This window comes from Fukomys damarensis, unplaced genomic scaffold (assembly GCF_012274545.1).
Source record: "Fukomys damarensis isolate Sample0158 unplaced genomic scaffold, DMR_v1.0_HiC HiC_scaffold_23, whole genome shotgun sequence".
NCBI classification, from domain to species: Eukaryota; Metazoa; Chordata; class Mammalia; order Rodentia; family Bathyergidae; genus Fukomys; species Fukomys damarensis.
Window position 1 is genome coordinate 16,547,323 of NW_022900935.1, and position 12,595 is coordinate 16,559,917.

At 54.2% G+C, this 12,595-nt stretch overlaps 1 long non-coding RNA gene across 3 annotated transcripts; it reads right to left on the minus strand.

Annotated features, from left to right (window-relative positions):
- Nucleotides 1–5,873: 5,873 nt before the first annotated feature.
- Nucleotides 5,874–10,054, minus strand: LOC104860443. 3 transcript variants are annotated; one of them, XR_004518667.1, is made up of 3 exons: nt 9,234–9,661; nt 7,529–8,069; nt 5,874–6,356 (listed from the first exon to the last, which is right to left on the minus strand). It is a non-coding gene; the product is annotated as an uncharacterized LOC104860443 (long non-coding RNA). The 3 variants fall into 3 exon arrangements; XR_004518668.1 differs by lacking the exon at nt 5,874–6,356 and adding an exon at nt 9,878–10,054 and having other exon boundaries at nt 6,385–8,069; nt 9,234–9,350; XR_004518666.1 differs by lacking the exon at nt 5,874–6,356 and adding an exon at nt 6,385–6,840.
- Nucleotides 10,055–12,595: the final 2,541 nt, after the last annotated feature.

Genomic DNA, 12,595 nt, shown 5'->3' on the forward strand with positions numbered 1-12,595 from the left:
GTGTTTGGCATAGCAAGAAAGGCCTGCAAATGGCCAGGACTGCAAACCTCAGGGGACTTCTGCCCTGAGCCTCCCCTTCTGGCTTGGCTGCACCTGTCCATGAAGAGGTTGGGTGGGTGAGGGCTCATCAGCCTGCACACGTTGGGAACTCTAGAGAGCTCCTCCTCCTCACAGCTGTTTGTGGGTGTTCCCAGGTGCCTCATCATCAGATCCCTAGGGGAGAACAGACCCCCACCCTGGGCCTCCTGCATTGCTGAGCCCCACAGCAGTTCTGCATGTTGTACTCAGGAATTCACCAAGATGCCGTGTAAGTGACATCTAGAAAATTCTGAGCCCCTAAACTTTGATCATAAAAGCTCCAATATAGCCCACACTGCTGGTCAGAACAAACTCCATAGCAACCTTCCCAGTCCCTGGTATTCCATTCCCCAGTCCATCCTCCTACTGTAGAGGCCAGAGATGGAGGTGCTTCGGAGAAGTTATCCAGGTTCAGGGGCACAGATACCCCCAGACCTAGAGTTTCAGGGTCAGGCCCCTCTAGATTCCTGCTGGTCAACCCAAGTGCATGACTCTGAGCAGTCCCTTCTCTTCTCTGGGCCTCAGGGCCCTCATCTGCCAAAATCAAAGTTTGAATAAGAGAACTCTAAGGGCCCTGCCAGCTCTGCCATAGGGAAGATCTGGGCTAGATCTCTTGACATCGATTAACTGATTGATTATAAAATCTAGGTTGATTTTTCTCATCATTTTAAAAGCTGCCAGGCTGGCCTGTCTTTGTGCCTTGGGTCAGGGTATCTGGAACCTTTCCATCAAGGAGTTAGGTGAGATTGTGATGGTATTGGTGTGGTGTTATGGCAGAGATATAGGATTCTTATCATTATACCTCAATTTGTGTGTTTCTCCAAGGGTGTCTAACGAGGACACAAGACAAATGAGAAGTCAAAATATTACTGTATGACGAGCTAACAAATGACCTACATCCACTGGCAGGGCTGTGCCATACTGGAGTCCTAGCCAGGCCTTGCACCCTCTCCTAACATCCAGTAAGAACCAGGGCATCCGTACAGCTGAAAGACTGGATAGTCATGGTGAAGCAGGTGACATAACAACCCATTATTGCACTACAATGACCCTGCTTACCACCAATCTGCGGAAATCTGACCGAAGAGATAAGCAACTTTTCCTGCCAGCTGTGGGGGTGAGAGGAACGAGAGACATGGTGGTGTGGGACCACTCCAGAGCCTAGATAGGGACCCTACAACATGATTAGACTCGCTGGGGGAGAGGTGCACGGAGGCCGGGAAGGAGGGCGGGTTGGACACGGGGCTGGTCTAGGGGCAGGGGCTGGTGGGGTGTAGATCCGCTTCTGTTGGTGAACGGTGCTGGGAATGAAGCTCTGCAGCAAGTGCTGGGAGCAGAACTATCAGCGAGGAGCCGGACAGACAGATACTGTGTAGGCTTCTTTTTCAGTGCAGCACAACTCTGGAAACAAAAGTTGCATACACAGATGACACTGATGTTTGTGGAGGGGGCGGTGACTCTGCCCGGTTGAAACAGGAAGATTGCAAGTTCAAGCCCAGCCTAGGCAATTTATTGAAAAAAAAAAAAAAAAAGAATGAATGGAAAAAAGCTGGGGATGGGGATGTAGTTCAGCGCAGAGGCCGGGGGAGTGGAGCTCTTCCTAAAATGCAAACCTAATCATGCCATCGTGCCCCCTCCCCTTACATCCCTCCAGTTGCCTTGGATATGGTCCAAGACGTCCAATCCTTTGGGGCCTTGTTCTGTTTCCTATTTCAGCTTTGGCCCGAACTCCTCCTCCTTTTCAGCCCCACCCCAATATCTAATTTCCTGCTCAGGTGCCCGAGTGCTCCTCGCTTTCACGTGTCTGCCAGCCTATTCCCTCTGCCGGGCATTCCTTCTCTACCCTCCTCAGCGCTGCAAACCTTTCGCCCAGAAGCCTGGCCGACAGGGCAGGATGACACTTCCTCTGCGACCCCACACTCCCTTTGCCAGCTCTTGTTTAGTCCTTAGCACAGGGCGGAGCAATTCTCTGTTGTACAGTTCGCCTGCTCGCACGACGGGGGTGGCATCCGGGAGGGCAGGGACCGAGGCCGCTCCTTTCTGTCCCTGCAGAACTCGGCGCGGCACCTGGATGCTGGATGGTGCGCGTTGCAGTTTGCAAGGCGCGAGACTGGGTGCGTAGCGAAGGGCTGGGGGCGGTCGGGCATGGGGTGGGCTCGGCACGAAGGCGGGCAGGCAGTGGCAGGGGGGTGACGGGCGTCGCGGGAAGAGTTCTGGTGTCTGAGGCTTCAGGAGGTTAATTTTCCCCTTGGGACCTGAGTAAGGATCCCCTGGGCCCCGCCACAGGATGGAAAGAGGTGGGGACAAGGTTCTCCTCCCCTTCTAGCAGCCTTGGCAGCCCTCCTCAACCCAGCTGGGCTGTTGTAGCAACAGCCCTCCCGGCGACTGGTCCAACCAATGGCAGCCAGTTCTGATGAGGTAATGCCCCGGCCTGGCAGCTCATTGGCTTCGCTTTTGTCCACGTCGGGGTGGGAGGCTGCGGGGAGCGCGGAGCCTGAGCAGGGGCCCCCGGCCCCCTCCACAAATTCGCACGTGGCCTCCCTAGGCTCCCAGGCGCGCGCCCTCTCTCTGTCCCTCCCTCCGCTCGCTCTCTTTGCTACGGGTCTGGCTGCATCTGTGTTTCTCATCTCTCTCTGCGTGCTAGTTCTGTCTTGCGTCGTCGTGGTCCTTCTGTCTGTGTGTGCTTTCTGTCTCTTTTAGGGCCTCGGCGACTCCTGACCGTCCCTGTGTCTCTGAGTGCAGCTCCTGTCCTCTCCAAACAAGGGCGCAGTGAGAGCTGCTTGACTTGCGGCCAGGAGGTGACTCACTGCCTCCAACCGCAAGGCTGGCCTGGCCAATCTCAGGGACACCTTCTTCCCCAGGGTGTTCGAAAGCTACGCTCTGAAGGCCTCGCTGAGGTCTGGGCTGGGCCTTTCCCTGGTCCAGCTCGAAGGCATTGTTCAGGGCAAAGGCAGGCCTGTCTGTGCTTTGGGGAGAGGACGGTGAGGAAGATGGCATGAGCCTCAGTAATTACCGAGGGGAGGTTAGACAACCGGAGGAACTCCCAGAAAACCGCACTGGGATGAGCAAAATAAAAAAGGTAGTTGGACTTTCACTCTGCCCTTCCGTTTTTGATCCATCCATCAACAGGACCTACTGAGTCTGAGTCTGAGTTTCTGGGGAGGGGGGCAGGGTGGGGGATTGAACCCAGGGTCTGATGCTGGCTAGACAAGCACTCTCGCCCAGCACACTGAAGTCTTGGTGTTGATGGGATTCCAGAGGAGGGCACAACCCTCTGCCAGGTGGGAGCAGGGCGTTTGGGAGGCTGGCCAGTCAGCCTGAGTGGGACCAAGCGCTAGGAGACCAGTCTGGAAGGATCCAGACATGTGAATACTTGGAAGAAGAGTTTTCACAAGGTCCCGGGGGTGGTGGGGAGCCTTGCTCAGCCTGAATCCCAGCATACGGTCCCACGCCAGGACCAGTGTGCAGGTGTCTGTGGAAAAGGTGCTGGAGGGGAGGGTGATTGGGGTGGATGAAAGGTACAGAGGCGCGTCCCATGTGTGTGGTGGTGGAGGAGACAAGAAATGGGACAAGCTTGAGAGGTGGGGGAGACGGGCAGAGCCCTTGAGCCCTACGGGCCACTCACTGCTATGGGACAATGGCAAGAAAAGTGCCCAGGGTAGCACCCGGGTTTCCGGCTTGAGCAGCTCACCATGTGGGAAGCACAGGTGGGAGATTTCCAGGGAAAGACAGCTCTAGGGCCCTTGGTGTGTGGGATAATCCAGACACTTAAGTGTGGGGTGTCCAGCTGGGTGAGGTCTGGACTGGGAAGATCTGCATAAAGGTGGTGGCTGAAGCCGAGGATGGGGACACTGACGACAAGGTTTGTCAGGTGCGGGTGGCCTTCAGAAGTTCAGGCAGACCTGGCTAGGGGTGAGAAGTCCTGAGTCCGGTCTGTACTCTGACCCTGGCTTGCTGTGTAGGTGAGAAACTCATCGGTTGCTGCTCCCTGGTCACTCAGCAGAGCCTCTCAGAGGTCGAGGGGCGTGGGTAAACTGTTTGTTGGGGTTTCTGCATTTGATTAAACAACAAAACCAAACTGTGGTTCTAGTTACTTACTACGCTCATATTTACAAATTAGCATTAGGAACGAAGAAGATTTGAGGAGTGCGTGTAAGGTCATCTGGAGATGAAAGCGCAGATCGGAATCTGTTGGAAGCTGGAGCCCTGAGCAGGGCTTCCTTCCTGGTTGCCCCGGCTCATTGCCCTCTTTACGGCGAAGGTGCCTGGCTGAGGGTGGAGGAGAGGTGTGGCCATGTGGAGACCATGGAGCTGAGCCCAGGCTGATGTGTGAAGGGGAGCTGCTTATTGCCCTAAAAGTGGACACTGTGCCCCTCTCCTAGTTCCCACCAGCCCCCAACTTGGAGTGTTCTCCTGCCGTCATAGAAGCCCTACAGACCCCAGGCCTGGGGCCTCCCGTGGAGGGAGAGCACAGTCCCGCACCTCCATCTCTCTCTCTTCAGTCATTCTCAGGTCCTCAAACACAGGAACCTTAGAGGAGCTGCCTTCCCTGCCCATGACTCGCCTGTGGGCAGGTCACTCCCCCCCCTGGTGCCAGGGTCACCATCTCTGCCTCTTCAGGCTGCAGCTTGGCATCAGGCACGAAGTACACATTTAGCCACCGTGGGCTTTAATTGAATCGAGTTGCAGAGTAGCTTATTTGACAGGAATGTGGGTTGGGGGAGGATGGTAGAAGAGGGCTCGGCCGCTGGGGCCACTGAGGAAGATCATCGTAGGTGTGCTTTGAAACATGCTTATTGATGAACATCAACAAAGAAGAATCGTATCATATTTGGTCCAGCGTTCCTGAGAGGCTTCCCGAGCAAGGAGCAGGCAGGAAATGGGATCCTTCCTCCACAACAAAATCATTTTACAAGAATTAATCACGGATATGTTCCCCTTAGCGCAGCAGTTTGGAACAAGCACCCAGAGGAGAGCAGCCCGCTTTTGGGTCTGACTCCATTGCTTTCCGGCTGTGTGAATCCTCACGAGCGACCCAGCTTCCTTGTGTATCATTAAGCGCCAATGTAAATTGCACATGAAATTATCACTCTCCTCTTGGGCTACGAGGATTTAGTGATTTATTAGATGTAAAGTATTTAAGACCCGCGAGTGCCTTGGAATCGCTAGCTTGTATTATTGTCAGTGGTGATGCGGCCTTCTGGACCCCTGCCCCAGCTGACTGCTCCCACTGGTTGGTGGGTGTGGCAGGCCTTACTGGAGGCTTCTTCCATTACTATTTAACCCTCCTTCCTCTAGTAGGGCAGGGCCTCTCAGGTTTGGTTTTACATTGGAATCTTTTGGGGAGATTTGGAAACTCGCAGAGCCTGAGCAGAATCCCCAGATACTTACATCAGGCCTCTTGGGAGGTGACCCAGGCCCCAGAGCCACCCCAGCTCAATGCCAGTGTTGAGTCAAGGTTGAGAACCTTCTGCGAGGACAGTGTCCTCAAGGTCTGTACCCAAGGCTGGCAGCATCACCCCAGACGCTTGTCAGAATGCAGATTCTCAGGCCCCACCCCAGAGCTGTTGCAGCATCAGCAACACTAGGGGCGAAGGCCTGAAGCTCGCGTTTCCACAAGGCCCCTGAAAGATCCAGAGGCAGCTAAACCTTTTTTTTAAATCCTTCTTTATGGTATGGGGGATTGAACTACATCCTTAACTCCACTGTACCTTTCTGTTTTTAAAATGTGAGGGCCTTGCTAAGTTGTCCAGGCTCGGTTCAAGCTTGCAAGTCTCCCAGGGGGCTGGGGTTGCAGGTGTGTGCCACCATGCTTAGCCACAGGCAGCTGAAGTTTGAGAATCTCTGAGTTAGAGGCTGAGAAGCACAATACAGGTTTTCTTCTCTGAAAGCCGCATTTGTAAGATAGGTGCTATATCAGTCCCAGTCTCTGTCAGCGACAAGGACCAATTCCTGCTTATTGGTAACCACGCCTTATATCACAGCCAGCTGCTTCGTACAGATTCTAGTTTAGGCCCCAGAGCTTCACTTCCACTGGCTACAGGAGGAGCTGGGGCTTCTAGGAACCCATGACCTTCCCAAGGCCTCAGAGCCCGTTACCCCAGAGTTAGGTCCCTCTGAGCTCTGGCCAAGCAGGAACAGAGTCTGGGGTCTGTTTCAGGTCCTGAGCTGTGGCTGTTGTCAGCTGAGGGACTGCAGGTCTTGCCTTTCTTCTTGGGGCCCAGCCGCACCTCTCTCCAAACGTTGCAAGGAATAAAACAGGCATGGGGATGGGAACACTTAAAAAACAAAACAAAACAACTCATCCTGAGAAATAACTGAGAGTTGCAGATTTTAAACTTGGACAGGAGGGGAGATGGTGCCCCAGGTGTCAGGCCCGAGATGCGCAGGCTTGGCTCAGGGCCTGGCGTGTAGTCAACTCTCCCACTATCATTATGACTATTGTATTTATACTTTTATTGTGATAGAATGTACACGCCTTATTATCTGGTAATACTACACACCTTCCATCTGGCAAATTTCCCCACACAATTCCAAGTACAGGGGATGCAGCAGGCTGAGCTGAGAGACTGATGCTACCCCGGGTTTCTGGGTGGGGATAGGGGAGATCCCCTGGCTGTGGAGTGAGGTGGGTCTGGGTTCAGATCTTGCCTCCGTCACTTTTCTTTGAGAGTGAGGGCTTCAGTTTCCCGCTTGTCCCAGTGGAAAGCGCAGAATGTACACTCCACAGACACAAGGGTTACTTATCTGTTGAGAGCCTTGCTGATGGCACAGGCACAGTCAAGAATCAAAGCCCGCACACGTCTAGCCCGAGACAAACATTTTCCCCATCACATGCCCAGCCAGACACGTTTCCTGCCTTTTATAACCAAACTCATTTGCAGTGAGTGATGAAAAACGGTGCCAACCAGGGCAACAGCAATACCCAGGTCTCTCCCTGATCCTGTCCAGGACCTGATGCGCAGAGGCACTGAGCATGCTCAGCTTGACCCCTTCTGGACACAGCCTCTGCTATTAGCTCAGGATGTCTGGAAAGGAGCTGTGTCCTGGGTGGTTCTCTGATTCCTGGTAGCCTCTGAGGCTTGCCGCTCTGGGAGGTCTGTGGTTGCCCGGCATTGGCAGAAACTGGATATGTCTAAGCCAAGGGTGGGGTCCCTGAAAGCCTGTTGGCTAAATCCACCTCTTCCAGGCAGCTTTCTTTGTAACACCACGTCACCTCCCTCGCTTCCCGCCTCACCCGATTATAAGTCATGGTTGCTGAGCCCCAAGGAACTCTCAGATCTGAGTCCTGGTCCTCTCTAGGGCCAATTTAAATTGGATGGGTCCAATCTGACTCCAATATTTCCCACTCCCTTTAACTGGCTATACCTATTCTGGATACCCAGGGATGATCCTGCCTCAGGGCCCTTGTATGTGCTGTTCCTTCAATGGAGGGCATAGCCGTACTTACTCATGTCAGGTCTTAGGTGGTATCACAAGTTCTTAAGATCGCAAGCCCTTCCAACACTTTGTATTTCCTCTTCCTGCTTTGCTTCGCTTTTGAGGACTTCCTCTTCACACATGGCTTATTTCATTCATCTCGTTTATTGTGTCTCCCCCACTAGAATGACCAGTCAATGTGACGAGGGTTTTGTCTGCTTTTTTCACTGCAATTTTTAGTGCTAGTGCAGGGCACTGCCACATACAGTAGTAGATGTTCCACAGATCTTTGCGGATTGAATGGATAGACCCGGCCTTCTGCTTGCCATCCAGTGCCCCATGCACACATCTCAGAGTGGACTCTAAATTCAGGAGAGGAACTGGGGGTTCACCTTTTGAGTCCCCTCACATTCCAGCTGTGTTCAGTTCAGTGTGACTGCACCGGTGCTGTGTAGCGAGTACTCACGGAGTTTTATGCACCCAGAAGGCCTGAGTTTAAGTTCTGTCACCTGCGCTTCTGCACCTCCTGAGCTGTGGCCTTCCCATCTATGAAGTGGGGGTGATAAGGTCACCTGGGGGAATCAGAGAGATGATGCCACTGAGGTGCTTACCACGGTGGCTGGCACGTAGTAAATGCTCAGTGAACGTCAGCTGCTGTTTATCGGCTTTGTGGCTTGGAGGAAGTGACCACCTGCCCTGCTTGCTTCCCAGGGTGATGGTGGAGGCAGACACAGGGGCAGGACATGTGTCCTGGCCTTGTGGACTCTGATGTCCAGGATGAGGCAGAGGGGCTGGAGTCTGAGACCCAGTCCCGGACCGGGGAACGCAAAGGGAGTTGGCAGCAGGCAGCAGGGATGAAGGCAGCCTGACAGTCCTCGCTGGCCACTTATGGCGGGAGTGCTGTGGGGTGCTGTCTGCATGAGCCTGGGCATCCAGGTGCTTCTACAGGTGGAGACCTGTGTGCAGGTGAACGGTAGCCTGGACAGGGACCTGGCCTTGTCACCTCCCACAGCCAGGGCCTAGTTAATGAGAATACGCAGGGTCACTTCTCCCTTCCTCCACCTTACCTGTTCCATGGACAGCTCGGTGGGAGAGCGAGCAGTTCAGCATGAAATGGTGTCACCGGTGGTCTTAGGGACACTGACCATAGTGACATGGGTTGTCCTCATACCTTCCTCTCTGTCAGGGCTGTGTGTCATTTGAGAATTTATGTGTGTGTGTGTGTGTGTGTATGGGTGAAATATGACACACACACACACACACACACACACACACACACACACACACACACACAGCCAAGGCCAGCCCTGCTGTCAGAAAGCTTCAGGGCCATCTACTCTCCAACACAAAGCTTGCTGTCTGGTGTCAGCTGGAAATGTCAGCTCTGTGCTGTGTGCCCCAGGCAGGGAAGTCTCTGTGCCTCTCACAGATCCTGCTCTGAGAGTCGTGGGGTCTGCCAGGCCTAGACTCGAGGCAGGAAGGAGGGCTCAGGACAGGGCTGGGGAAGCGGCATGGAAGCCTCTTCCCAGAGAATAGGGAGGCAGCGCTCCACACAAACGAGAGCAACCACTGACATTTATTCCATGATGACTGTGCCCTAGGCGCCTTGTCTCTGGCATCAGCACTTTTTAAGATAAAGGAAAAGAGTCTCAGAGAGGTCTGGAAACCTGCCCCACATCATACAGCTGGGGGACAACAGTGAAGGCATGGAGGCCCAGAGAGGACAAAAGGCTTACCTGTTACCAATGTGCGCATGGCAGAGCTAGGATTCGAACTCAGGTCTGTCTGGTTTCAGAGAGACCTGAGTTTCTCTTGCCACCATCCTCTTCTCTGAGCTCCGGGGTGAACCGCACCTGTGGGGGAGTTGGGTAGCCAGAGAGAGAAGGGTGGTTCTGCCTGGAGGGGTGAGGAGTAGAGTGAGGTGGGTGACAGCTGGGCGTGCTCCAGGGGGATGAGCACAGGGACCACATTCTGCAGAGGCACAGAGGCGTGAAGTAGGATCCCATGTTCTGGTGGTTTGTGGCCAGTCCATTTAGCGGGAAGATGACCTCCAGGTCCTCCCACCCCCACCGCAGCCTGGCTCAGAAAGCTTGATTGTCCCCATGCCCCTCTTCCCCGCTCCTGGAGGCTCCTGGGATATGGACAAAAAAGGAGCTTGTCTTTCCCGGCTCTGCTGGAGTCCTGCGGCTGAGGTTTGGTTACCATGGTGATGGGCTCCATGGAAACTCATAGCGGCCTTTCCAGGATGGGCCTGGACCCCAGCCCACCTGCTGATGCTTTGCCTCCCCTGTCCTCAGCATCCTGAAGCAACGCCTGGGTGGTCACTCCATGCGGTTTACGTCTCCACCCCTCTGCCTTGGCAGGGGCGGTATTATCTCACCTTATTTCAGTAAGATGGTGATTCCAGTATGACAGGTCCATGGGGCAGCTCCGGGATCCGTGTCAGACGCTGGACACGGAGACCCAAATTCTCTTGTATTTAGGCAGATTAGGGGCAAGTCTCCATGTGTCTTTTATGTGATGTCCTGGCTGTTCTGTCCCCGTGTCCAGGCCCGTTTCTCCCTGGAGTCTGCTGTTCTCTGAGTTCTGATCTGTTCAGCACACCGTCTGGGCCCCCCTGCACCCTGTTTCAGAGAACGGGCACAAGAGTCTTCAGCTGTGTGACCCTGAGTCTCTCCCCCTGCCTGAGCCTTGGCCCTCCCCATGCGCCCTTCCCAGGGCTGCTTGCTTCTCGGTGAGCGCATGCTGAATACTTTCTGTGAGCGCTGAACGCTCATTTATTCATTTGATTCTAATGCGTTTATTGTGTTAGAGCTGCACATACACTGCCTCGTTTTCTCTTTATGACATCTCTGTGAGGCAAAATTCTTGTCCCAACTTGTCACTGAAGACCCCAAGGTGAAGATGGGGATGACCCTGTCCAGGGCCCCACAGCCACCACGGCAGAGCCGGGAGGAGAACACAGGTTCGTCTGACACCGAAGTGCTACTCTTAGCCACTTCGTTATGTGGTCAGTTAATTTTTATTGAGCACCAGCTACTCAGTGATTTGCCTTCTGTGCTTGTGGAGCAACCACTGGGGGAGGTGGTCAGAGAAGAGCAAATAAAAATAATACCGCGTGTGCAGGTACTATGTTGAGACGGGCGACAATGGATGTGTGCGTGGGGTTCTCTCTTTTTAATTTAACCATTTTTAATGGACACACAATAGTTGTACAGATGTATGGGCTACAGTGTGATTTTTTTTTTTTTTTTTGGTACTGGGGATCAAACTCGGGTCCTTGCGCTTGCAAGGCAGGCCACCGAACCGCTGAGCTAAATCCCCGGCCCTACAGTGTGATATTTTGATACTTGTATACATTGTATAATGATCAAATCAGGGTAATGAGCACATCCATAGTCTCAAGCATTTAGCATTCATTGTTTCTTTGTGGTGAGACACTCAAATTTTCTCTCTGAGCAATTTTGAAATCTAGAATACATTATTACTAACTGTGGGGAAGTTCTTAAAGAGGGCGAGCAGTCAGGGATGTCATCTTGTAATAAGTAGCACGCAAGAAGGAGATTGAAGCTGCCCGGTGTGGTGGCCCGTGCCTGTGATTCCTACTTTCTGGGAGGCTGAGGCAGGAGGATCCAAGTTCTAGCCCAGCCTGAACAATTTAAGTGACTAATCATGACCCTGTCTCAAAATCTCAAAACAAAAACTATAAAGGGCTTGGGGTGTGTGTGTGTTTGTGATCTGAGTGGTGGGTTTGGTGTGTCTCAGGGCTGGGTGCATCAGGGGAATCTGGTGAGAGTGGGTGAGGGGGAGTGGGCGAGATGAGCCAGAGAGGCCTGCAGGGTCCACATCCCACAGAGCAGCTGCGCAGGGAGGGAGGTTTATCCTAAGGGCAGTGGAAACCACTGGTAGGGGAGGGAGCAGGCCTGGTTCACACAAGACGCTGCTGCCCTGGCTGCCCGGGGTGGGGGAATAGGTAGGAGAGAGGTGGTGGCTGCAGAGTCAGCAGTCATTGGGGCTGGAGATCTTGGTGTCTTTGGCTGGAGTCGGAGCTGCTGAGTCTTGTGCGGTTTGGACGCGGACAGAACTGGTTGGTGGGCGGTAAATAGGGTGGAAAGGAAAGGACAGAATAGAGGGAGGGTCTCTCCCTGATTCTGCCTCGAGCAACTGATGGGAGCTGATGCTGCCTCCCGGGACAGGGGAGAGCCAGGTGGTGCAGAAGGCGGTGCCCTGTGGGCCGGAGGCTTCTGGGGGAGGAAATGTGTGGAGCCCCAGAGACACCTGAGTGGAGGTAGGAGCCTGGGGTCAGGGCAGAGACTGGGCTGTCGACACAAGGTTGGGAGTTCACAGCGTGGACCTGGCATTTACAGCAATGGGGCCGGGGAGCAAAGGAGAAAGTGCAAACAGGATGGGAGGAGAAGACAGGGGAGAGGAGAGAAGAAAGGAACAGGGAGAGGAGAAAGAGGAAAGGAGAGAGAAGAACACACTAGGGCGCGCCCTGGACTCTGGTGCACCCATCCAGCAAGCTTTGCAGGCGGCACTGGCACCAGCGCTGGACAGCGGAGTGGGTCCCACAGGTGCCGTTTAGCTGCAGCAGGGTTCCGTGCTTGCCCATCAATGTGAGGTGCTTGGGCAGGGTCAGAGGAAGGCACTGCCCTGGGAGGGGCAGCTGCGCTGGCCTCAGGCTGCCGTGTAGGCAGCAGGGATGAGAGTGCAAGAGGAGGAGGGAGAGCTGAGAGGGAGGTGGTGGGGCCCAGGCTGGACACAGAGTAACTGAGGTGGTGGAGCAGAGACTAGGGAGCAGGCTCTCAGGACCTGCAGAGGCTCGGGGCTGGGGCAGGCGCGGGGCCGTGTGGTAGCAGTAGCTTCTTGAATTGCTCCCAGTTCTCATCTTGGAAACCCCTGGCTTCCTGGAGTCAAGGGCTTGGGCTGGCGCACGGGGTGACGGGGTGAAGCCTTTGGGTTTTTTTTTGGTACCAGGGATCGAATTCAGGACCTTGTACTTTCGAGGCAAACCCAGTGCCACTGAGCTGAATCCCTGCCAGCGCTTGTTTTGATTTAGCTGTGACCTCCTGACCTTGCAAGCCGAGGGAGACGCACA